The 25,362-nt window shown below is 45.9% G+C and overlaps 1 protein-coding gene and 1 non-coding gene across 10 annotated transcripts in view; both read left to right on the forward strand.

Annotated features, from left to right (window-relative positions):
• Positions 1–25,362, forward strand: part of LOC134966331 (cyclin-dependent kinase 11B) — a 251,164-nt gene that overhangs the window by 103,017 nt on the left and 122,785 nt on the right. The window lies entirely within an intron of this gene.
• LOC134967976 (U6 spliceosomal RNA) lies at positions 19,468–19,572 on the forward strand. The gene has a single exon (XR_010189286.1). It is a non-coding gene; the product is annotated as a U6 spliceosomal RNA (small nuclear RNA).

Consider the following 25,362-nt stretch of genomic DNA (forward strand, 5'->3'; position numbering starts at 1 on the left):
AGCTACCAATTGGCTCAAGTGGCTAGCCAGGTAATAAAATTTCTCTGACGTCCTAGTGGATGCTGGGAACTCCGTAAGGACCATGGGGAATAGCGGCTCCGCAGGAGACTGGGCACAACTAAAGAAAGCTTTTAGGTCACCTGGTGTGCACTGGCTCCTCCCACTATGACCCTCCTCCAAGCCTCAGTTAGATTTTGTGCCCGGCCGAGGTTGGATGCACACTAGGGGCTCTCCTGAGCTTCTAGAAAGAAAGTATATAATTAGGTTTTTTATTTTACAGTGAGACCTGCTGGCAACAGGCTCACTGCAGCGAGGGACTAAGGGGAGAAGAAGCGAACCTACCTGCTTGCAGCTAGCTTGGGCTTCTTAGGCTACTGGACACCATTAGCTCCAGAGGGATCGACCGCATGGAACTGGCCTTGGTGTTCGGTCCCGGAGCCGCGCCGCCGTCCCCCTTACAGAGCCAGAAGCAAGAAGAGGTCCAGAAAATCGGCGGCAGAAGACATCAGTCTTCACCAAGGTAGCGCACAGCACTGCAGCTGTGCGCCATTGCTCCTCATACACACTTCACACTCCGGTCACTGAGGGTGCAGGGCGCTAGGGGGGGGCGCCCTGAGCAGCAATAAAAACACCTTGGCTGGCAAAAATACCACAATATATAGCCCCAGAGGCTATATATGTGATAAATACCCCTGCCAGAATCCATAAAAAAGCGGGAGAAAAGTCAGCGAAAAAGGGCGGAGCTATCTCTCTCAGCACACTGGCGCCATTTTCTCTTCACAGTATAGCTGGAAGACAGCTCCCCAGGCTCTCCCCTGTAGTTTGCAGGCTCAAAGGGTTAAAAAGAGAGGGGGGGCACTAAATTTAGGCGCAATATTGTATATACAAGCAGCTATTGGGAAAAATTCACTCAATATAGTGTTAATCCCTAAATTATATAGCGCTCTGGTGTGTGCTGGCATACTCTCTCTCTGTCTCCCCAAAGGGCTGTGTGGAGTCCTGTCCTCAGTCAGAGCATTCCCTGTGTGTGTGCGGTGTGTCGGTACGGCTGTGTCGACACGTTTGATGAGGAGGCTTATGTGATGGCAGAGCAGATGCCGATAAATGTGATGTCGCCCCCTGTGGGGCCGACACCAGAGTGGATGGATAGGTGGAAGGTATAAACCGACAGTGTCAACTCCTTACATAAAAGGCTGGATGACGTAACAGCTATGGGACAGCCGGCTTCTCAGCCCGCGCCTGCCCAGGCGTCTCAAAGGCCATCAGGGGCTCAAAAACGCCCGCTCCCTCAGATGGCAGACACAGATGTCGACAAGGAGTCTGACTCCAGTGTCGACGAGGTTGAGACATATACACAATCCACTAGGAACATCCGTTACATGATCCCGGCAATAAAAAATGTGTTACACATTTCTGACATTAACCCAAGTACCACTAAAAAAGGGTTTTATGTTTGGGGAGAAAAAGCAGGCAGTGTTTTGTTCCCCCATCAAATGAGTGAATGAAGTGTGAAAAAGTGTGGGTTCCCCCGATAAGAAACTGGTAATTTCTAAAAAGTTACTGATGGCGTACCCTTTCCCGCCAGAGGATAAGTTACGCTGGGAGATATCCCCTAGGGTGGATAAGGCGCTCACACGTTTGTCAAAAAAGGTGGCACTGCCGTCTTAGGATACGGCCACTTTGAAGGTACCTGCTGATAAAAAGCAGGAGGCTATCCTGAAGTCTGTATTTACACACTCAGGTACTAGACTGAGACCTGCAGATAGTGCTGCTGCAGCGTGGTCTGTGACCCTGTCAAACAGGGATACTATTTTGCGAACATATTAAAAACGTCGTCTTATATATGAGGGATGCACAGAGGGATATTTTGCCGGCTGGCATCCAGAATTAATACAATGTCCATTCTGTCAGGAGGGTATTAGAGACCCGACACTGGACAGGTGATGCTGACTTTAAAAGGTACATAGAGCCTTATAAGGGTGAGGAATTGTTTGGGGATGGTCTCTGGGACCTCGTATCCACAGCAACAGCTGGGAAGAAGAAATTTTACCTCAGGTTTCCTCACAGCCTAAGAAAGCACTGTATTATCAGGTACAGTCCTTTCGGCTTCAGAAAAGCAAGCGGGTCAAAGGCGCTTCCTTTCTGCACAGAGACGAGGGAAGAGGGAAAAAGCTGCACCAGTCAGCCAGTTCCCAGAATCAAAATTCTTCCCCCGCTTCCTCTGAGTCCACCGCATGACGCGGGGGCTCCACAGGCGTAGCCAGGTACGGTGGGGGGCCGCCTCAAAAATTTCAGCGATCAGTGGGCTCGCTCACAGGTGGATCCCTGGATCCTTCAAGTAGTATCTCAGGGGTACAAGCTGGAATTCGAGGCGTCTCCCCCCCGCCGTTTCCTCAAATCTGCCTTGCCGACAACTCCCTCAGGCAGGGAGGCTGTGCTAGAGGCAATTCACAAGCTGTATTCCCAGCAGGTGATAGTCAAGGTGCCCCTACTTCAACAAGGACGGGGTTACTATTCCACACTGTTTGTGGTACCGAAACCGGACGGTTCGGTGAGACCCATTTTAAATTTGAAATCCTTGAACACATACATAAAAAAATCCAAGTTCAAGATGGAATCGCTCAGAGCGGTTATTGCAAGCCTGGACGAGGGGGATTACATGGTATCCCTGGACATCAAGGATGCTTACCTGCATGTCCCCATTTACTATCCGCACCAGGAGTACCTCAGATTTGTGGTACAGGATTGCCATTACCAATTCCAGACGCTGCCGTTTGGACTCTCCACGGCACCGAGGGTGTTTACCAAAGTAATGGCGGAAATGATGATACTCCTTCGAAGAAAGGGAGTTTTAATTATCCCGTACTTGGACGATCTCCTAATAAAGGCGAGGTCCAAGGAGCAGTTGTTGGTGGGAGTAGCACTGTCTCAGGAGGTGCTACACCAGCACGGTTGGATTCTGAAGGCTTCTTACGAAGCAATTCCTTTCGGCAGGTTCCATGCCAAAATCTTTCAGTGGGACCTGTTGGACCAATGGTCCGGATCGCATCTTCAGATGCATCGCCTAATAACCCTGTCTCCAAGAACCAGGGTGTCTCTGCTGTGGTGGCTGCAGAGTGCTCATCTTCTAGAGGGCCGCAGATTCGGCATAAAGGACAGGGTCCTGGTGACCACGGACGCCAGCCTTCGAGGCTGGGGGCAGTCACACAGGGAAGAAACTTCCAAGGGCTGTGGTCGAGTCAGGAGACTTCCCTACACATAAATATTCTGGAACTAAGGGCCATTTACAATGCCCTAAGTCAGGCAAAATCCCTGCTTCTGCACCAGCCGGTACTGATCCAGTCAGACAACATCACGGCAGTCGCCCATGTAAATCGACAGGGCGGCACAAGAAGCAGGATGGCAATGGCAGAAGCCACAAGGATTCTCCGATGGGCGGAAAATCACGTACTAGCACTGTCGGCAGTGTTCATTCCGGGAGTGGACAACTGGGAAGCAGACTTTCTCAGCAGGCACGACCTCCACCCGGGAGAGTAAGGACTTCATCCAGAAGTCTTCACGATGATTGTATATCGATGGGAACGGCCACTGGTGGACATGATGGCGTCCCGCCTAAACAAAAAACTAGAGAGATATTGCGCCAGGGCAAGGGACCCTCAGGCGATAGCTGTGGACGCTCTAGTGACACAGTGGGTGTACCAGTCAGTTTATGTGTTCCCTCCTCTGCCTCTCATACCAAGGGTACTGAGAATAATAAGAAAACGAGGAGTAAGAACAATACTCGTGGTTCCGGATTGGCCAAGACAAGCGTGGTACCCGGAACTTCAAGAGATGATCTCAGAGGACCCATGGCCTCTGCCGCTCAGACAGGACCTGCTGCAGCAGGGGCCCTGTCTGTTCCAAGACTTACCGCGGCTGCGTTTGACGGCATGGCGGTTGAACACCGGATCCTGAAGGAAAAGGGCATTCCGGAGGAAGTCATTCCTACGCTGATTAAAGCCAGGAAAGATGTAACTGCAAAGCATTATCACCGCATATGGCGGAAGTATGTTGCTTGGTGTGAGGCCAAAATGGCCCCAACAGAGGAATTTCAACTAGGTCGATTCTGCAATTTTGTTCCCAGTGGGACTATTATATCGGAAGTATAGTGAGAGTCAGGAACACTAATACAGTTTAACAAATCATTTATTTACAATATCATTGACAATAATTAAAATATACTTATCCACGTTCCTTAAGGCAGTTATACAGGATAATTAGAGTCCTAGCATAAGGTGTAGTCCCAGGGAGCCTCCTGTCGCTGCGTAGCGCCTAGGTATCATCAGTCAAAGGAACCCTATTGCCAATCTCAGGTCTCAATGGAGGCTGCTATCAGTCTGACATGACCCTCTATTTAACCCAGAATTCTGAGAGGTGGTCAAGGGATCATATCTCCATCCACATGTCATTGGAGTCCCTGGTCACTTGTACAACATTAGGAAATCTATTGTTGTATTGAATTCTAATGTAGGACAAATAGCCCTTTACCTTTGCATATTTTAGATGTCTAGGCCACTTAATCAAAGGTAAACATCTATTTGTTGACCACGAATAGACCTATTGTCTGGCCTGTTATGTAAGCTGAAAAGGAGAACAATTTCTTATTAACAACAAACAGCTTGTTCCTACAAAGATGGACAATGAAAGTCTTACAATACAATAAATGGCTATGTGTACACATTTTATACATAGAAGACAAATAGCTAGCTGTAGGTCAGAAATCAATACTGTTACAATCCACCCTTGGCTTCTATGTATTATTAAGTGTTATGTCCAATATTATTATCAGTCAAATTTCCATCCATCCTCCCATTGGCTCATCTCTCTCAAGCTAACAGGAGTAGCTACATATGCAAAAGTTTTTGATGAATTTGGGGAGTGCGGATCCAATATTCTTTTTCTCCCAAACTGAATCCAGTTCATAGAGTGATCTACTGGATCTTTTTACGTTCGCTTTCAAAGTTAATGTCTGGTCTGCTGTATGCTGTTCAAACACGATCCAAAGAAAACAAAAAGATGAATCCAACTATCATCAAGAATGTGCCTGATTCATAGCACCATACTCCTTGGTCAGGGCGAGATCCCCTTAGGCCGGCATACATCTTGGTTCAACCTGTTGGGAAAAATAAACAAGTGTTAAGTTTCTTATCAGCATGCTCTTGGATACAAATGATAGGCAGGGTTAGCATCACCTTTAACCAGAACATAGTATGTTTTTCCTTGCCTTAATGCTGCTATCTCCCCCTCCTTTTTCCTAACCTGGTTGTCCCTATTGTTCTTATCAATTAGGAGCTTATACTTAGCTCTGAATATGACACAGTGAGGTGGCCTGGGTGGCATGGGCTCTAACAATCTCTGAAAGGGGATGGTTCCTGTAAGGACCCTTTCATTCAAACAGCATACTGCCTCCTGTAGGACACTGTCCCAACCCTTTAAAGTGTGCATGGGCATTTTATTGCTTATTTGTTCCTTAAGGAGGCCATTCATTCTTCCTATTAATCCTGCTGCATTTGGATAAAATGGAATATGGTACACCCAATACACATGGTTCTCCTTTGCCCAATCATAGGTTCTTTCTGCTCCACTATGTCCACATTGTTCATGCGCCCACCATCCCAGATTGTATATGTAAATTTTTTAATCTTCCTCCACTGGTGATTGAGTGGCTGATTTGATTTGTACAAGGGCATCAGCTGTGTCATTAGGTGAGAAACCTGTGTGTGCATTTACATGACCAATTGAGATAGACCTGCATGAGTTGTAGTTCCAAATTTGATTCCATATTTCAGGCCCACCCCATAAAGTCTTGGAATGGGTTCTCCAATCTTCTTCTTTCCACGAGGGCATCCAAATAGTGAGACCTTTATACGGGGCCCAACTGTAAGTGTAGATTATCCAAAGACCATCTGTCTCTTGTAGAAGCATCAGTACAGCTTGCAGTTCTGCATTTTGGATGGGTCCCCCTTCACCATTCACATATATAACTTCCTCCAGTACAGATTGGAATGCTGCGGCAGTCCAAGTTCGGCCCCTTTGTGTCAGGGTAGAAGAGCCGTCTTTAAACCAAGCAATCTTCTGCTCTTCATCTGTTAAACTGGAGTAATGAACAAATTGTATCCAGCGCTCTACTTGTGTGGATAAACGCTGTGGCAGCAAAATTGTGGTGGAGGTTAAACCCAATACCTTTTTAAAGATATATAACATAAGGGTACACAATTGCGCCTGAATATGTGGTGGTAATGGTTGTAATACTAAATGACAAGTATACGCTGTATATATGAAGAATAAGTGTATTTATTCTAAAACAAAATGACAGAAAGAGAGAATAAATGGAAAAAGATGTGAAAAAATAGTAAATTACTACATTAATGAAAGAGTGTATATATATATATATATATATATGCATATGAAAGAAATCTATACATATGTATACTTTGGTCCGCAGTCCAGTACAATAGAGTGTGGCGTCCCACCTCGTTTAATTGTGCTCAAACTTCTACCACAATGTGTGGAGGGGTATATACAACACAGTCCCAGAGGAGCTCGTTCAGTAATATACGGGGGTCACGGTCAAAAAGTCTGTTGCAGCAGCTTGATCCTGTCTTGAGAGGGAGGGGGGGTGAGGTGATCTTCTGACGGTGCTAGCAAATGAAGGGGTACCCCAGGTGGCTATGCGGGAGGGATGAGTTGCAGGAGATAGGTAATTTTTGGCTCTGGACTCGCCGCTCTCTGACTCGGTCTGTGGCTGCGGAAGGCGCCCGTGTAGACAGGCGTCTGCCGCCGGCCAGATCCGAGGAGTGCGGTCGTGTCTCTGGGGGGGGAAAAGTGTCACTGACTTCGAGACCCGGAGCGGGACTGTCCGCAGTGCACCTCCCCACTTAGAGCCCTTATCTTGTTCTTCTGTGCTCGATTCCCAACTTCCGCTGTCACCTTGCTTCCTTGTCAGTCTTGCAGCTTTTCGTCCGGTTTCACTTTCACTTTCCTGCACCTCGCGGTCACGTGACCTGTTCCTGTTCATCAGCAGTCTTCAGCGCCGTGGGTGATGAATGTGTCCAGAAATAGAGAGCTTTGCTGTGTTGAATATGATTAAGGCAGTCTGTTTGAAACGGTGTCCTGTTAGCTAACAGGACACCGTTTCAAACAGACTGCCTTAATCATATTCAACACAGCAGAGCTCTCTATTTCTGGACACATTCATCACCCACGGCGCTGAAGACTGCCGATGAACAGGAACAGGTCACGTGACCGCGAGGTGCAGGAAAGTGAAAGTGAAACCGGACGAAAAGCTGCAAGACTGACAAGGAAGCAAGGTGACAGCGGAAGTTGGGAATCGAGCACAGAAGAATAAGGTAAGGGCTCTGTAAGTGGGGAGGTGCACTGCGGACAGTCCCGCTCCGGGTCTCGAAGTCAGTGACACTTTTCCCCCCCAGAGACACGACCGCACTCCTCGGGTCTGGCCGGCGGCAGACGCCTGTCTACACGGGCGCCTTCCGCAGCCACAGACCGAGTCAGAGAGCGGCGAGTCCAGAGCCAAAAATTACCTATCTCCTGCAACTCATCCCTCCCGCATAGCCACCTGGGGTACCCCTTCATTTGCTAGCACCGTCAGAAGATCACCTCACCCCCCCTCCCTCTCAAGACAGGATCAAGCTGCTGCAACAGACTTTTTGACCGTGACCCCCGTATATTACTGAACGAGCTCCTCTGGGACTGTGTTGTATATACCCCTCCACACATTGTGGTAGAAGTTTGAGCACAATTAAACGAGGTGGGACGCCACACTCTATTGTACTGGACTGCGGACCAAAGTATACATATGTATAGATTTCTTTCATATGCATATATATATATATATATACACTCTTTCATTAATGTATTAATTTACTATTTTCTCTATCGTCCTAAGTGGATGCTGGGGTTCCTGAAAAGACCATGGGGAATAGCGGCTCCGCAGGAGACAGGGCACAAAAAAGTAAAGCTTTACTAGGTCAGGTGGTGTGCACTGGCTCCTCCCCCTATGACCCTCCTCCAGACTCCAGTTAGATTTTGTGCCCGAACGAGAAGGGTGCAATCTAGGTGGCTCTCCTAAAGAGCTGCTTAGAGAAAGTTTAGTTTAGGTTTTTTTCTTTACAGTGAGTCCTGCTGGCAACAGGATCACTGCAACGTGGGACTTAGGGGGAAAGTAGTAAACTCACCTGCATGCAGAGTGGATTTGCTGCTTGGCTACTGGACACCATTAGCTCCAGAGGGATCGAACACAGGCCCAGCCGTGGAGTCCGGTCCCGGAGCCGCGCCGCCGACCCCCTTGCAGATGCTGAAGCGTGAAGAGGTCCGGAAACCGGCGGCTGAAGACTCCTCAGTCTTCATAAGGTAGCGCACAGCACTGCAGCTGTGCGCCATTTTCCTCTCAGCACACTTCACTGGGCAGTCACTGAGGGTGCAGAGCGCTGGGGGGGGGCGCTCTGAGAGGCAAATATAAACCTTATACAAGGCTAAAAATACCTCACATATAGCCCATAGGGGCTATATGGAGATATTTAACCCCTGCCTGACTGGAAAAATAGCGGGAGAAGAACCCGCCGAAAAAGGGGCGGGGCCTATCTCCTCAGCACACGGCGCCATTTTCTGTCACAGCTCCGCTGGTCAGAACGGCTCCCAGGTCTCTCCCCTGCACTGCACTACAGAAACAGGGTAAAACAGAGAGGGGGGGCACATTAATGGCTATATATATATATATTAAAGCAGCTATAAGGGAGCACTTAATATAAGGATATCCCTTGTATATATAGCGCTTTGTGGTGTGTGCTGGCAGACTCTCCCTCTGTCTCCCCAAAAGGGCTAGTGGGTCCTGTCTTCATTAGAGCATTCCCTGTGAGTTTGCGGTGTGTGTCGGTACGTGGTGTCGACATGTATGAGGACGATATTGGTGTGGAGGCGGAGCAATTGCCAAATATGCAGATGTCACCCCCCAGGGGGTCGACACCAGAATGGATGCCTTTATTTGTGGAATTACGTGATGGTTTATCTTCCCTTAAACAGTCAGTTGAGGACATGAGGCGGCCGGACAATCAATTAATGCCTGTCCAGGCGCCTCAAACACCGTCAGGGGCTGTAAAACGCCCTTTGCCTCAGTCAGTCGACACAGACCCAGACACGGGCACTGATTCCAGTGACGACGGTAGAAATTCAAACGTATTTTCCAGTAGGGCCACACGTTATATGATTTTGGCAATGAAGGAGACGTTACATTTAGCTGATACTACAGATACCGTAAAACAGGGTATTATGTATGGTGTGAAAAAACTACAAACAGTTTTTCCTGAATCAGAAGAATTAAATGACGTGTGTGATGAAGCGTGGGTTGCTCCTGATAAAAAGTTGATAATTTCAAAAAAGTTATTGGCATTATACCCTTTCCCGCCAGAGGTTAGGGCGCGCTGGGAAACACCCCCTAAGGTGGACAAGGCGCTCACACGCTTATCCAAACAAGTGGCGTTACCCTCTCCTGAGACGGCCGCACTTAAGGATCCATCAGATAGAAAGATGGAAGTTATTCAAAAGAATATATACACACATGCAGGTGTTATACTACGACCAGCTATAGCAACTGCCTGGATGTGCAGTGCTGGAGTAGTTTGGTCAGAATCCCTGATTGAAAATATTGATACCCTAGATAGGGACAATGTTTTACTGTCGTTAGAACAAATAAAGGATGCATTTATCTATATGCGTGATGCACAGAGGGATATTTGCACACTGGCATCTCGGGTGAGTGCTATGTCCATTTCAGCCAGAAGAGCCTTATGGACACGACAGTGGACAGCCGATGCGGATTCAAAACGTCACATGGAGGTTTTGCCGTATAAAGGGGAGGAGTTATTTGGAGTTGGTCTATCAGACTTGGTGGCCACGGCTACTGCCGGGAAATCCACTTTTTTACCTCAAGTCACTCCCCAACAGAGAAAGGCACCGACCTTTCAACCGCAGCCTTTTCGCTCCTACAAAAATAAGAGAGCAAAGGGCTTGTCGTACCTGCCACGAGGCAGAGGAAGAGGGAAGAGACACCAACAGGCAGCTCCTTCCCAGGAACAGAAGCCCTCCCCGGCTCCTGCAAAAACCTCAGCATGACGCTGGGGCCTCTCAAGCGGACTCGGGGACAGTGGGGGGCCGTCTCAAAAATTACAGCGCGCAGTGGGCTCACTCGCAGGTAGACCCCTGGATCCTGCAGATAATATCTCAGGGGTACAGGTTGGAATTAGAGACGGATCCTCCTCATCGTTTCCTGAAGTCTGCCTTACCAACCGTCTCTTCCGAAAGGGAGAGGGTGTTGGAAGCCATTCACAAGCTGTACGCTCAGCAGGTGATAGTCAAAGTACCCCTATTACAGAAAGGGGTATTATTCCACTCTATTTGTGGTACCGAAGCCGGATGGCTCGGTAAGGCCTATTCTAAATCTGAAGTCCTTGAACCTCTACATAAAAAAGTTCAAGTTCAAGATGGAGTCACTCAGAGCAGTGATAGCGAACCTGGAAGAAGGGGACTTTATGGTATCCTTGGACATCAAGGATGCGTATCTACACGTTCCGATTTACCCCGCACACCAGGGGTACCTCAGGTTCATTGTTCAAAACTGTCACTATCAGTTTCAGACGCTGCCGTTCGGATTGTCCACGGCGCCTCGGGTCTTTACCAAGGTAATGGCCGAGATGATGATTCTTCTTCGAAGAAAAGGCGTATTAGTTATCCCATACTTGGACGATCTCCTAATAAGGGCAAGGTCCAGAGAACAGCTGGAGACAGCTTTAGCACTATCTCAAGAGGTGCTAAGACAACACGGGTGGATTCTGAATATTCCAAAATCCCATTTAATCCCGACAACTCGTCTGCTGTTCCTAGGAATGATTCTGGACACGGTTCAGAAAAAGGTTTTCCTTCCAGAGGAAAAAGCCAAGGAGTTATCCGATCTGGTCAGGAACCTCCTAAAACCAGGAAAAGTGTCAGTACATCAATGCACAAGAGTCCTGGGAAAAATGGTGGCTTCTTACGAAGCAATTCCATTCGGCAGATTCCATGCAAGAATATTCCAAAGGGATCTGTTGGACAAATGGTCAGGGTCGCATCTGCAGATGCACCTGCGAATAACCCTGTCACCAAAGACAAGGGTGTCACTTCTGTGGTGGTTGCAGAAGGCTCACCTATTAGAAGGCCGCAGATTCGGCATTCAGGATTGGATCCTGGTGACCACGGACGCCAGCCTGAGAGGCTGGGGAGCAGTCACACAAGGAAGAAACTTCCAGGGAGTATGGACGAGTCTGGAAAAGTCTCTTCACATAAACATTCTGGAACTAAGAGCAATCTACAATGCTCTAAGCCAGGCGGAACTTCTCCTGCAAGGAAAGCCGGTGTTGATTCAGTCGGACAACATCACGGCGGTCGCCCATGTAAACAGGCAGGGCGGCACAAGAAGCAGGAGTGCAATGGCAGAAGCTGCCAAGATTCTTCGCTGGGCGGAGAATCACGTGATAGCACTGTCAGCAGTGTTCATCCCGGGCGTGGACAACTGGGAAGCAGACTTCCTCAGCAGACACGATCTTCATCCGGGAGAGTGGGGTCTACATCCAGAAGTCTTCAACATGTTAATAGACCGTTGGGAAAGACCAATTGTAGACATGATGGCGTCTCGCCTCAACAAGAAACTGGACAAATATTGCGCCAGGTCAAGAGATCCACAGGCAATAGCTGTGGACGCACTGGTAACTCCTTGGGTGTACCAGTCAGTGTATGTGTTTCCTCCTCTGCCGCTCATACCAAAGGTATTGAAGATCATACGGCAAAGAAGAGTAAGAACAATACTAGTGGTTCCGGATTGGCCGAGAAGGACTTGGTATCCGGAACTTCAAGAGATGCTCACGGACGAACCGTGGCCTCTACCTCTGAGAAGGGACCTGCTACAGCAGGGTCCCTGTCTTTTTCAAGACTTACCGCGGCTGCGTTTGACGGCATGGCGGTTGAACGCCAGATCCTAAAAGGGAAAGGCATTCCAGAAGAAGTCATTCCTACCTTGATTAAGGCACGGAAGGAAGTCACCGTGAAACATTATCACCGCATTTGGCGAAAATATGTAGCGTGGTGCGAGGATCGGAGGGTTCCGACGGAGGAATTCCAACTGGGTCGTTTCCTACATTTCCTGCAATCAGGATTATCTATGGGTCTCAAATTGGGATCCATTAAGGTTCAAATTTCGGCCCTGTCAATATTCTTCCAAAAAGAATTGGCCTCTGTCCCTGAGGTCCAGACTTTTGTCAAGGGAGTACTGCATATACAGCCTCCTGTGGTGCCTCCGGTGGCACCGTGGGATCTAAATGTAGTTTTAGATTTCCTCAAATCCCATTGGTTTGAACCATTGAAAAAGGTGGATTTGAAATATCTCACATTGAAAGTGACTATGTTACTAGCCCTGGCCTCTGCCAGGAGAGTATCTGAATTGGCGGCTTTATCTTATAAAAGTCCTTATCTAATCTTCCATTCGGATAGGGCAGAACTGCGGACTCGTCCGCATTTTCTCCCTAAAGTGGTATCAGCATTTCATCTGAACCAACCTATTGTGGTGCCTGCGGCCACTAGCGACTTGGAGGACTCCAAGTTGTTGGACGTTGTCAGAGCCTTAAAAATATACATTGCAAGGACGGCTGGAGTCAGAAAATCTGACTCGCTGTTTATATTGTATGCACCCAACAAGTTGGGCGCACCTGCTTCTAAGCAGTCGATTGCTCGTTGGATTTGTAACACAATTCAACTTGCACATTCTGTGGCAGGCCTGCCACAGCCTAAAACTGTAAAAGCCCACTCCACAAGGAAGGTGGGCTCATCTTGGGCGGCTGCCCGAGGGGTCTCGGCATTACAACTCTGCCGAGCAGCTACGTGGTCGGGGGAGAACACGTTTGTAAAATTTTACAAATTTGATACCCTGGCAAAGGAGGACCTGGAGTTCTCTCATTCGGTGCTGCAGAGTCATCCGCACTCTCCCGCCCGTTTGGGAGCTTTGGTATAATCCCCATGGTCTTTTCAGGAACCCCAGCATCCACTTAGGACGATAGAGAAAATAAGAATTTACTTACCGATAATTCTATTTCTCGGAGTCCGTAGTGGATGCTGGGCGCCCATCCCAAGTGCGGATTATCTGCAATACTTGTACATAGTTATTGTTAACTAATTCGGGTTATTGTTAAGGAGCCATCTTTAAGAGGCCCTTTCTGTTGTCATACTGTTAACTGGGTTTAGATCACAAGTTGTACGGTGTGATTGGTGTGGCTGGTATGAGTCTTACCCGGGATTCAAAATGCCTCCCTTATTGTGTATGCTCGTCCGGGCACAGTACCTAACTGGAGTCTGGAGGAGGGTCATAGGGGGAGGAGCCAGTGCACACCACCTGACCTAGTAAAGCTTTACTTTTTTGTGCCCTGTCTCCTGCGGAGCCGCTATTCCCCATGGTCTTTTCAGGAACCCCAGCATCCACTACGGACTCCGAGAAATAGAATTATCGGTAAGTAAATTCTTATTTTTTCACATCTTTTTCCATTTATTCTCTCTTTCTGTCATTTTGTTTTAGAATAAATACACTTAAACTGGAGTAATGTTCAGCAGTTGAAACTGGAGATTCTTCTTTCAACGGTGGGGGTAGCTGTTCAGTGCTATCGGATTGGAAAGTAACAATTCCTGTAAGGTGGCAGGTGACTTGAGATGGCTCTTGAGAAGCTACTCCTCCCCTCTCTGATAAGTACCACTTCCAGTTCTGTACCATGGGCTTCCGTGCAACAACAGAACGTGATTCAAATCCTTCTTGCCTCAGCCATCCTGCAATAGGGAGGTCTGTACGTATTGCGATTGGCTGTTGTTTGGTTGTGCTCTCTACATGTTGGAGAGCATTATATGCAGCTAGAAAAGTCTTTTCTAAGGGAGAGTATTGTCTTTGTGCTGAGGAAAACTGCTTTTCCCGGAATCCAATGGGCTTCTTCTTTTGTCCCTTGATTGCATTTTCCTGCCATAAGCCCCGAGACGTTCCATGCTCTGTGGTAGTTACATCCAGAAAGAATGGCTGATCTGACTGTAGTGGACTCAGAACATTATGCACCGTGATAGCTTGCTTTGCAATTTGAAAAACCTCTTCTTGTTCAGCAGACCACATAAATTCTTGACTGTCTGCTGCAAAGGGTACAGAAACGAAAGTATTTCCTAAATCCACCCTAGCATGTAAGGCTATTTGTCCATTAGTGTTTGAGATTTGTTCCACCAAAGTTATCATATAAGGTACTGCTGCAGCTAGGGGTGGTGTCGCTTTGTTTAGTCCCCAAGAGTCAATTGACAGTCTGTATGAGCCATTTGGCTTTTTCACGGGATACACTTGATCATTAATGCTTTGTGCTTCACGGAATACTCCATCTTGTAGCAGAGCCTGAACAGTGTCCCCAATTTCCTTCAGACCACCTTGTATGTGGTATTGCTTCAGGTTAGCTGGCTGTGCAGGAGAAGGTATGTGTATGGGTGACCATTTTGTACTCCCTCTAACTACCGGCTTTAGTGCAGAAACCGTGAAGGCTCTTACAGAACCCCCAAAAACATAATTACCAGAGGATGTGTCTATGGACTGTCCTCTCAAGAGATCCATTCCAATTATGTTGTCGGGGAGCTCAGAAACCAACACTGAAACATCAAAGTAGGGACCGTCCCCTATTTGGAGTCTGCACTGTATCCGGGCAGCCCATGTCTGCATACCTCCTAGTCCCTCTACAGCAACCCATGTATGTTTGCCCGATGGGGTGTCATGTAGGATGCCTGCCCGATGAAATAGGGAAACCTCAGCACCAGTATCGAGCAGGGCTACGCACTGTGTTTGTGTGTTTTGATTCCACTGTATGCTAACATTAGCAAAAGGGCGTCGGTCCCGGTGTTTCTTTAAACAAATACTGTAGGGTATCTTTGCTTCCCGGGACTCGCCTCCCCTTCATAGGGGCTGTGACATTGGCCAGGGGGAAGTCCCAGTGTTCCCACCCCCTTGGGTCACCTCCCTTAGCATTTCCTGTGCCTCTGCATAAGGGCTTTTGGCTGTGGGGGTAAAGGGTTGTGTAATCTGTACCAGCTTTCCCTCCCCCATTTCATTGTTTTGTCTACTAACTGGTTCACTTTTGAGCTTAGACTGAATCTTTTTCCACATTTCAAACATAGCATCATTTTCAATGCCATCAATCTTATCTTTTGGGACCCCGGCATTCAACAGATCAAAAAACATTTGATTACGTGTACGTCTGTATCTATTGGGGGGTCTATCATGCCACATCTTGCTTTTGTACTGGGTAGCAGGGGTGGCCAGTGCCCTAGCTTGGACTACTTTGTCTGGAGCTGCTCCCTTTGGTTGCAGTAAACTCATCTGTTCTAACACAGTAATCCTTTCAAACACAGTAACCTGCTTAGCTGTGCCAGGTAAAAGAGTGAACAAAGACATTCTCAAATGCAGTGGGGCTGATTGTAGAAAGAAAGACATCATACGCTGTGTGACATGGCTCATATCAGGACCTTCCCAATCAACTTCAACCTGTCTCCCCCCCACATTTTTCTGAAAAGCAGTCATACATGCCAGCACTCTCAATCGTTCAATCCCTGCACTCAAATCTGGCCAAGGGTCAAGGGGAATGAGATCAGAGGGATGGTCATACACAGTAGCTATTGCCTCTCTCACCCTATGCAATAAAGAACGGACACGTAATCCAACTTTGTGATTTTGTAACTGCCGTCTGACTTGTGGATCTGCACATATGGAACCCAACCCCAATGCTTCAGTGGTGTTCAGCATAATAGAGTCTCCTCCATTATCCCATATCTGTAGGACCCATTGCAAAAGTCCCTGTCCCTTTTGCTGCTTGTATTTTGCAACCAACTCGGTAATTTCACTAGGGGTATAATTACGGGTCTCTGTGGTGGTGTCATCACCCTCTTTTTCTGACTCCTCATCCTCACACTCTGCACTGTTTGATGCAGTGTTACCTGACACATTTATTCTATCTTTTTTCTGTTTCTTATGTGATATTACTTTGGAGGTGGTTACCGGGCGTAATTCTCCGCCATTCACCTCAAACTCAATACCATTATCTGTGAATTCCTCTGGGTCTATTCTACACAGTCCATCCCAATTGTTTCCTTCTACAACAGTTCTAACCAGTAAAGGGTCAACTGTCTGCCTTCCCCTGTTCAATTGTTTCTGGTTCAATACATTTACAACATATTGGGTGGCATTATCTTTTACAGTTTCAATCTCTTTTCCCTGATCTCTAATACATGTTCGTAAGACAGCTAGTTGTTCTTTCAATACAGTGTTTTCATCAGTTAACTTAACCATTTCTTCCTCTGTTGTAAACAAAGCCTGAGCACACATAGATAATACATGAGCACATTGTACTCGTTCACCTTTTGTCATTTTACTTAAATCAATATTTACCACAGCATTTCTGGGGTCCGCTAAACGGACCAAGGTAACATATTTGCATGCTTCACGCATACATGGGGTCCAGTGTCCATATTTTGACACCCATGATGGTAAAGTTACACCCTTAACTTTATCAGTTTTAGCCTTAAACCATGCCATCATTTTGTTGATTTATACAGAACAGGTTTTTTTTTTATATAAGCACTCTGATATATCGTGATCCTGTATCTGATCACACATACACTGATTTCTTTACCTAAATCACAAAACCTCTCTCATATGGATGAGACAGAGAGAAACATACTGGACAAACAAACATACACTGTGATTTCCTGCTTCTAAATCACAAAACCTCTCTCATATGGATGAGACAGAGGGAAACATACAGGACAGACAAACATACACTGTGATCTCCTACTTCTAAATCACAAAACCTCTCTCATATGGATGAGACAGAGGGAAACATACAGGACAGACAAACATACACTGTGATTTCCTGCTTCTAAATCACAAACCTCTCTCATATGGATGAGACAGAGGGAAACATACAGGACAGACAAACATACACTGTGATTTCCTGCTTCTAAATCACAAACCTCTCTCATATGGATGAGACAGAGGGAAACATACAGGACAGACAAACATACACTGTGATTTCCTGCTTCTAAATCACAAACCTCTCTCATGTGGATGAGACAGAGGGAAACAGACAAACATACACTGTGATTTTCCACTAAATCACAAAACCTCTCATATGGATGAGACAGAGGGAAACATACAGGACAGACAAACATACACTGTGGTTTTCCACTAAATCACAAAATACCTCTCTCATCTAGCAAAGAATCAGAGAGAAACATACAATGCGATACCTCCCTCATACGGCAATGAGACAGAGGCACACATAAAACAACTGTATTAGGTCCACTGATCACTATTAATTCTTCCGATCCCGCTTCTGACACCAAATTTTGTTCCCAGTGGGACTATTATATCGGAAGTATAGTGAGAGTCAGGAACACTAATACAGTTTAACAAATCATTTATTTACAATATCATTGACAATAATTAAAATATACTTATCCACGTTCCTTAAGGCAGTTATACAGGATAACACAAAAAAATATAGAAAAGATTGTCTCTTGGTTGGCGCACAAAAGGAGAAAAAGATTAATCAATCTAAAATTTAACTTTTAATAATAATCAATTAAAATTGATGTGAAATATATGTGAAAAAATACTTTATTAATAAAGAGATGTCATATCTTATTAAAAATATTCGCTGTGTGTCACTTGTTGTATTTCCATTTATGGTAGTATTGTTATTCTAAGGATCCGGACCACTCGTAACAGTCTGAAAATTCCCAATATAAATAGACAGGAGTCCAGAAGATTACTATAATTACTTGCAATTTTTCAAGTAATATGCCTCTAAGTAGAGAGCCTGAAAGGGGGCTTGTGTGGAATAAAGAGTTCCCTGTATTTCTATCTGACCTTAATTTAGGTATAATACATTCGAGTCTCCTTTCCACATTGTTACTGATTTGTTATAAAAAAGAAATGCACTTTTAATACAGTACCATTTATCTGATACCCCCGTCCTGTGATTTCTCATACAGGATTATTACTTGCATGTTAACATTACCAGGCTGAGTTGTTAAAAGAAGACACACTGTGACAAATTGGACCATACAATGTTGCAGTTCCCTTTTACATTGGCACTGCACTGTAACTGTTGTAAAGTGGGACAGGTTGGTATATATAATGTGCTTGTATTCAGCTTCACAAACGTGTCACTAACAGTTTAATCCCACTGTATTGTTGATAAGGAGCCACTGAGAATAGAGAGTTACCACAGTATTTGGTAGCATATGGCTATAATTTTACACATATGCCGTGTTATTATCATGTGCCACATATATGGTGCGGTATTTATAATGTGATTAATTTCTCCTATGTATCTCACAAAGTAGAAGCAAAAGATCACTGAGACCTATATAATGAATTGTGTCTCTATTAATCGTGCAGCTGTTTCTGCACAATTGAACCACCACCAGCGTGTCTCTACAGCAGTTGTTTAGTACGAATGTAGCCTATATTGCACTGATTCACTGTGAGTGTCAGTGCATATTCTCATACAATTGTTTCTATTGTGTATATGTTTGAATCACCATTATCACATGCCCGTAGCGACTAATTGATGGTTTAATGGTGTATAGCTATCAATTCGTACATATACTGTCTCATGCACTATTGATAATATAATTAATTTCTCATGTGTTTCTCACAGAGTAAAGGCACAGGACCACTGAAACATGTATAATGTGTTATATCTGCATACATTCATGCAGCCGTGTGTAGTTTAATCAGCATATCACTGTAACAGCTGTTTAAATGTGGTCTGTACTGATTCTCCTAAATTCAATACTGTGAGTATTAGTACTTGTATACATGTATTGCTTCTATTGCATGTGTGTTTAGATCGCCGTCAGCACCTCATGCAGCCGTGTGGTTGTTTAATCAGCGTATCCCTGCAACAGCTGTTTAAATGTGGTCTGTACTGATTCTCCTAAATTCAATACTGTGAGTATTAGTACTTGTATACATGTATTGCTTCTATTGCATGTGTGTTTAGATCGCCGTCAGCACCTCACTATAGCGGCTATTGATACGTATGTGGCATGTATCGTATTGGTTCACAGAGGCTCATTGCTAACGGCGTCCATACACATTTCTCCTGCTGCATATCTGTGTGGCTCTCTTAATTAATGGTTCCCTCGACTCTCTCCTTATCTAACGAAAATAGTGGTCCATCAGTACGAGTGATCCTAATCCTGTTACATATAACTATTAACTATTTTCCATTTTAACAAGTGATTTCAACATTTTGCAGTGAATATAGCAGGCAAATTCATGCCGCTCTGAAACGCCACCCAACGTGCACGTTTCACATCAGCTTCGGCAGCACATATACTAAAATTGGAACGATACAGAGAAGATTAGCATGGCCCCTGCGCAAGGATGACACGCAAATTCGTGAAGCGTTCCATATTTAAAAAGGAGGAAGCTGATGTGCCTCCAGTGGCACCTTGGGATCTCAACGTGGTGTTGAGTTTCTTAAAATCACATTGGTTTGAGCCACTTAAAACCGTGGATCTAAAATATCTCACGTGGAAAGTGGTCATGTTATTGGCCTTGGCTTCAGCCAGGTGTGTGTCAGAATTGGCGGCTTTGTCATGTAAAAGCCCTTATCTGATTTTCCATATGGATAGGGCGGAATTGAGGACTCGTCCCCAGTTTCTCCCTAAGGTGGTATCAGCTTTTCACTTGAACCAACCTATTGGGTGCCTGCGGCTACTAGGGACTTGGAGGATTCCAAGTTACTGGACGTAGTCAGGGCCTTGAAAATTTATGTTTCCAGGACGGCTAGAGTCAGGAAAACTGACTCGCTATTTATCCTGTATGCACCCAGCAAACTGGGTGCTCCTGCTTCTAAGCAGACTATTGCTCGCTGGATTTGTAGCACAATTCAGCTGGCGCATTCTGCGGCTGGACTGCCGCATCCTAAATCAGTAAAGGCCCATTCCACAAGGAAGGTGGGCTCATCTTGGGCGGCTGCCCGAGGGGTCTCGGCTTTACAACTTTGCCGAGCTGCTACTTGGTCAGGGGCAAACACGTTTGCAAAATTCTACAAATTTGATACCCTGGCTGAGGAGGACCTGGAGTTCTCTCATTCGGTGCTGCAGAGTCATCCGCACTCTCCCGCCCGTTTGGGAGCTTTGGTATAATCCCCATGGTCCTTACGGAGTTCCCAGCATCCACTAGGACGTCAGAGAAAATAAGATTTTACTTACCGGTAAATCTATTTCTCGTAGTCCGTAGTGGATGCTGGGCGCCCATCCCAAGTGCGGATTGTCTGCAATACTTGTACATAGTTATTGTTAACTCAAGGGTTATTGTTGAGCCATCTGTTGAGAGGCTCAGTTGTTTTCATACTGTTAAACTGGGTATAGTATCACGAGTTATACGGTGTGATTGGTGTGGCTGGTAGGAGTCTTACCCGGGATTCAAAATCCTTCCTTATTATGTCAGCTCGTCCGGGCACAGTGTCCTAACTGAGGCTTGGAGGAGGGTCATAGTGGGAGGAGCCAGTGCACACCAGGTGACCTAAAAGCTTTCTTTAGTTGTGCCCAGTCTCCTGCGGAGCCGCTATTCCCCATGGTCCTTACGGAGTTCCCAGCATCCACTACGGACTACGAGAAATAGATTTACCGGTAAGTAAAATCTTATTTTAACGTCGGGGGAACCCCAACCTCCCTCAGAACGAGGAGCCGAAGTACAGTAAAAGCTATTCTTGGGGGTTTATCGTTCCAGACAAACCTTACAAACGAGGTCTGGGCATCTCTAAGGACCCTCTCCGGAACTCTTACAGGCAAAGTTTGAAAAAGATAGAGAAGCTGTGGCATAACTGTCATTTTGAGAGCGATTATCCTACCCAGCCAGGATATGATATGGGCCCTCCATTTTGCCAAATCAGATTTAATCTTAGTAAAAATACGTGGGAAGTTTTCCGAGTACAAAGAGCTATAATGGGATGTAATATAAACCCCTAAATACTTGATCTTATTGGGTTGCCAGCAAAGGTCGTAGGATGACTGTAGGGAGCGTTTGAGATCTTCCGATGCATGTAATAACATAACTTCAGATTTAATAAAATTGATTTTATAGCCCGACAGGGCACCATATTCCTCTTTAATCTGATACAAGGCGGGGAGAGAAGACTGCGGCTGAGTAAGGGATAATAGTACATCATCTGCAAAGAGTGAAATCTTAAACTCCTGCGAACCAACTCTCCTGCGAACCAAATCTATCAGATTTCTTAATCATAGCAGCCAGCGGTTCTATGACCATGGCAAACACCAGGGGGGGGGGGGGGAGGACGACGACATCCCTGTCTCGTACCATTGGATAACGGGAAGGGATCTGATAATAGTCCATTAGTAAGAACTTTGGCTATGGGGGAGGAATAGAGAGCCGAGACCCCCGTCAAAAATTCAGCCGATATCCCAAATGCTTGCAGAGTCTGAAATAAGAAAGGCCATGAAATGCGGTCAAACGCCTTTTCGGCGTCAAGTGAGAGTACAATAGATGGAGTGTGTCTACCGTTCAATACTCATCCAGCAGCAGCCGGCACTCCACCAACAAAGTCACTGATGCTCAGGTGCCAGAACCGATCAATATGCAGACATCCAACAGTGAACGGCACTCAGAGACAAGAAATATGAAAAAATATTGTATTCCAGATAGTCAACATTTCGTGGAGCAAGTCCCCGTCGTCAGGACAAATATACAGCAGGATCACAAGAATAACACCATCACTTACCCTCCTAAATACCCAAGTGGTCCTAACGCCGCCATCCGTTCCGTGCGCGCCCGCAGCTCTCACCGCTTCCGCGTGCGTCATCAAACATCCGCTTCCAGCACCAGCCGTCTCCATGGGAACCACTGCTTGCGGTTCACCGCGTCCCCGGCTGCGGTCCATCAGCAGGAAGAGACGCAGGCCGGACTCACAGTGGAGGCAGGGCTAAAAACACAGAGGACAGACAATGCCATAAGACTGCATACATAAAACATATAAAGAAACAAAACACAAACAGAAACAAAAAAAGAGGGAAGCTGACACATGTATCCCAAAAAGACATCCCCTATACATACATAAAAGGAAAAAGTTACACAAGCATGTTCCAATTAATTTTTTCATTTAAACCTCCCGGGGCACAGGTACCCAGTCTCAGGATCCATTTAGTTTCTTTAACTAGAAGAGACTTAGCACGATCACCGCCCCTTAGACTGAGGGGCACGTGATCAATAATAAAATACCGGAGAGACTCTAACGTATGGCCAGCACATTTGAAGTGTTTGGTTACCGGTTGGTCAATTAATTTACCCTCAAGAGTAAGTTTGATCGCTGATCTGTGGGCCGCCATCCTTTCAGAGAACTTACGGGTGGTTTGGCCAACATACATTAACCCACAAGGGCAGATGATAATATATACAACAAACACAGATGAACAGGTTAGCACAAACCTGATATCGTATGTTTTGTTGCAGTGGGGATGTTTAAAGGATTTACAGTTCAGCATCAACTTACACGTAGCACAACCACTGCAACGGTAGCATCCATCAGGTTTATAATAAACATTGGGGGGTCTGGCAATACCCATACCAGTGATGTCAGTTCTGACTATTCTATCTTTGATGTTACGGCCACGACGGAACGACATCAAGGGGGTAATGTGGTGGAACACTTTAAGCTCAGGGTCCGACGACACTATAGGCCATAAGGCCTTTGTGGCTCTACTGATCCCCCCACTAGAGGAGGTGTAGTCACTAGGAAAGGGGATCCTATTTTTAAGGAGTCTATTCGTCGGTTCCAGAAGGGATTGCCGGGACATACCCAATACTTCCTCTTTCTGTATCTTAAGCATCTCAGGGTCGTAACCCCGGGATGCAAAATTCTGTACCAGGGAATCGAGTTCTCCAGGAACTTTCAAAGGATCTGACGCTATTCGAGCTATTCGCATCATCTGCGAACGGGGGAGCCCTTTCTTAAAGGGCCCAGGATGATGGCTGGACGCTAATAGGAGGGTGTTACGGTCGGTGGGTTTATGGAAAACCTCTGTGGACAAGCTGCCATTTTCGAGATGAATCTTAACATCAAGGAAATGTATGTCTGTCAAGCTACAAGTATGGGTAAAGTTAATGGAGGAATCAGAACCATTAACCCCACCTATAAAATTCACAAGCGCATCCTGTCCCCCACCCCACAACAAAAAAATGTCATCTATATAGCGGCAATATAGTAAAATATTGTCGCTAATAGCCGAATTAGAGAAAAAAATTTGTTGTTCTCGTTCAAACATAAAGATATTTGCGTACGACGGGGCCACAGGGGACCCCATCGCACAACCTCTCAACTGAAGAAAAAAAGAACCATCAAATAAAAAATAATTACGATTGAGGGTTAACTCAAGGAGGGACAGAAATAGCTCATGGTCAAAAAGCTGTTCAGGAAGTTCAGCCTTCAGAAAGTTCCTCATAGCAAGTAAACCTTCATCGTGAGGAATAGCTGTATAGAGGCTTCAAACATCAAGGCAGCATAATAGAGTTCCTGGAGGGATATCTGGAACAGACTGTAATTTCTTGAGGAATGAAGTGGTGTCCTTCAGGAAAGAGTCTCTATGTAGCAGCAGAGGCTGTAGAATGGAATCAAGTAGCTGGGCAACTGATCTATATAAAGAATCTGGGGCCGAAATGATCAGAATTCCCGGAGGTTTCAGAGAATTCTTGTGTAGCTTGGGGAGTGTGTAAAGTAACGGAACCCTGGGATGGCTAACATTAAGGGCTTTAACAATTTTGTCTGGTAATTTGCCAGACAGTTGAGCTGAATTGAGAATCCCTACGAGCTCTTTCTGGAACCGAGAGGTTGGATCTGATGGCAATTTCCGATACACTTCCACATCATCAAGTTGGGCATAAATCTCATCTCTGTAGAATTGTAGATCTAAAATAGCGATCACCCCGCCTTTATCGGTGGGTCTGATTATAATATCGTCATAAGACGCCAACGCTTCAAGAGCTTTGGTTTCTGCTTTGGAGAGATTAAACTTGATTTTAGCTGGGGCTGCTGTAAATTTAGTGATGGAATCATCAAGCAGCCGGTGGAAGGATTTTAAAGAAGCGTTGGACGAAACTGGGTCAAACGAAGATCTAGATGAACGTTTGAGGAAACTTGAGAAAATAGAAGTATCGCTGGTGTCAGGAGAATGCTTGAAGAACTCTTTAAGCCTCAATCTACGTGATAATGCATGAATGTCCTTGGACCAGTTAAAGGCATCATGAAGGTTAGTAGGAACGAAACTCAGGCCCTTGCATAACACTGATATTTCAGCCTGCTCTAATTTCCGCTGGGATAGGTTAAAGATTAGCGATTCTGACGCTGCGTTACTGCACGTACCCCTTTTGTTCTGGCCACCCCGGCGGGTGGCAGTGAGGTTGTAGATTTTTTTTTTCAATACTTGTATAAGATCGATTGCTCTCCTAGTGTTGTCCCTGGCCTGACGTCCAGGCAGAGCCGGCCTTAGGCATAGGCAAACTAGGCAATTGCCTAGGGCATTTGGTATGCTTAGGGGCACCAGCAGCTTCTGCTGATTAAAATGATATGCGGCATGCCTATATTCTGTGTGTCTGTATCTGCATACGAAATGCTACGTTGCAGTGTCTTCCTGGAAATCACTGTAATGTAGCATTTCGGATGCAGATACATCCACAGTCACACACAGAATATAGGCATGCTGCATATCATTTTAATCAGCAGAAGCTGCTTGTGCATCCTAGCCACATAGTAATGCAAATAATGTGATGCATTTTCATAAACAAAAGGCACCCGATGTTAGCAGACCTGCCAGCTGACTCATGCCAGGCATCTCCTGCAGAACTAGCGGCTGTGCTAGGGGGCACCAGACAAAATCTTGCCTAGGGCATCATATTGGTTAGGGCCGGCTCTGCGTCCAGGTATGAATCCTACCTGATCATAATATATCAGACCAGGGAGCACACCATTGAGACATGTGGCTAAGATTTTGGCATATAGTTTAATATCCAAATTCAATAGGGATATCGGCCGATAGCTAGCGCAGTCTCGAGGGTCTCTGCCCTCTTTGTGGATAACTATTACTCTGGCCTCCAGCATAGTGCTTGGGAATGGGGTGCCATGAAGTACAGCGTTAAACAATACTTTGAGATGAGGGACCAAAATGGAGGCAAATTTCTTATAGTACGAAGCC

Source organism: Pseudophryne corroboree, chromosome 10, assembly GCF_028390025.1.
Source record: "Pseudophryne corroboree isolate aPseCor3 chromosome 10, aPseCor3.hap2, whole genome shotgun sequence".
NCBI classification, from domain to species: domain Eukaryota; kingdom Metazoa; phylum Chordata; class Amphibia; order Anura; family Myobatrachidae; genus Pseudophryne; species Pseudophryne corroboree.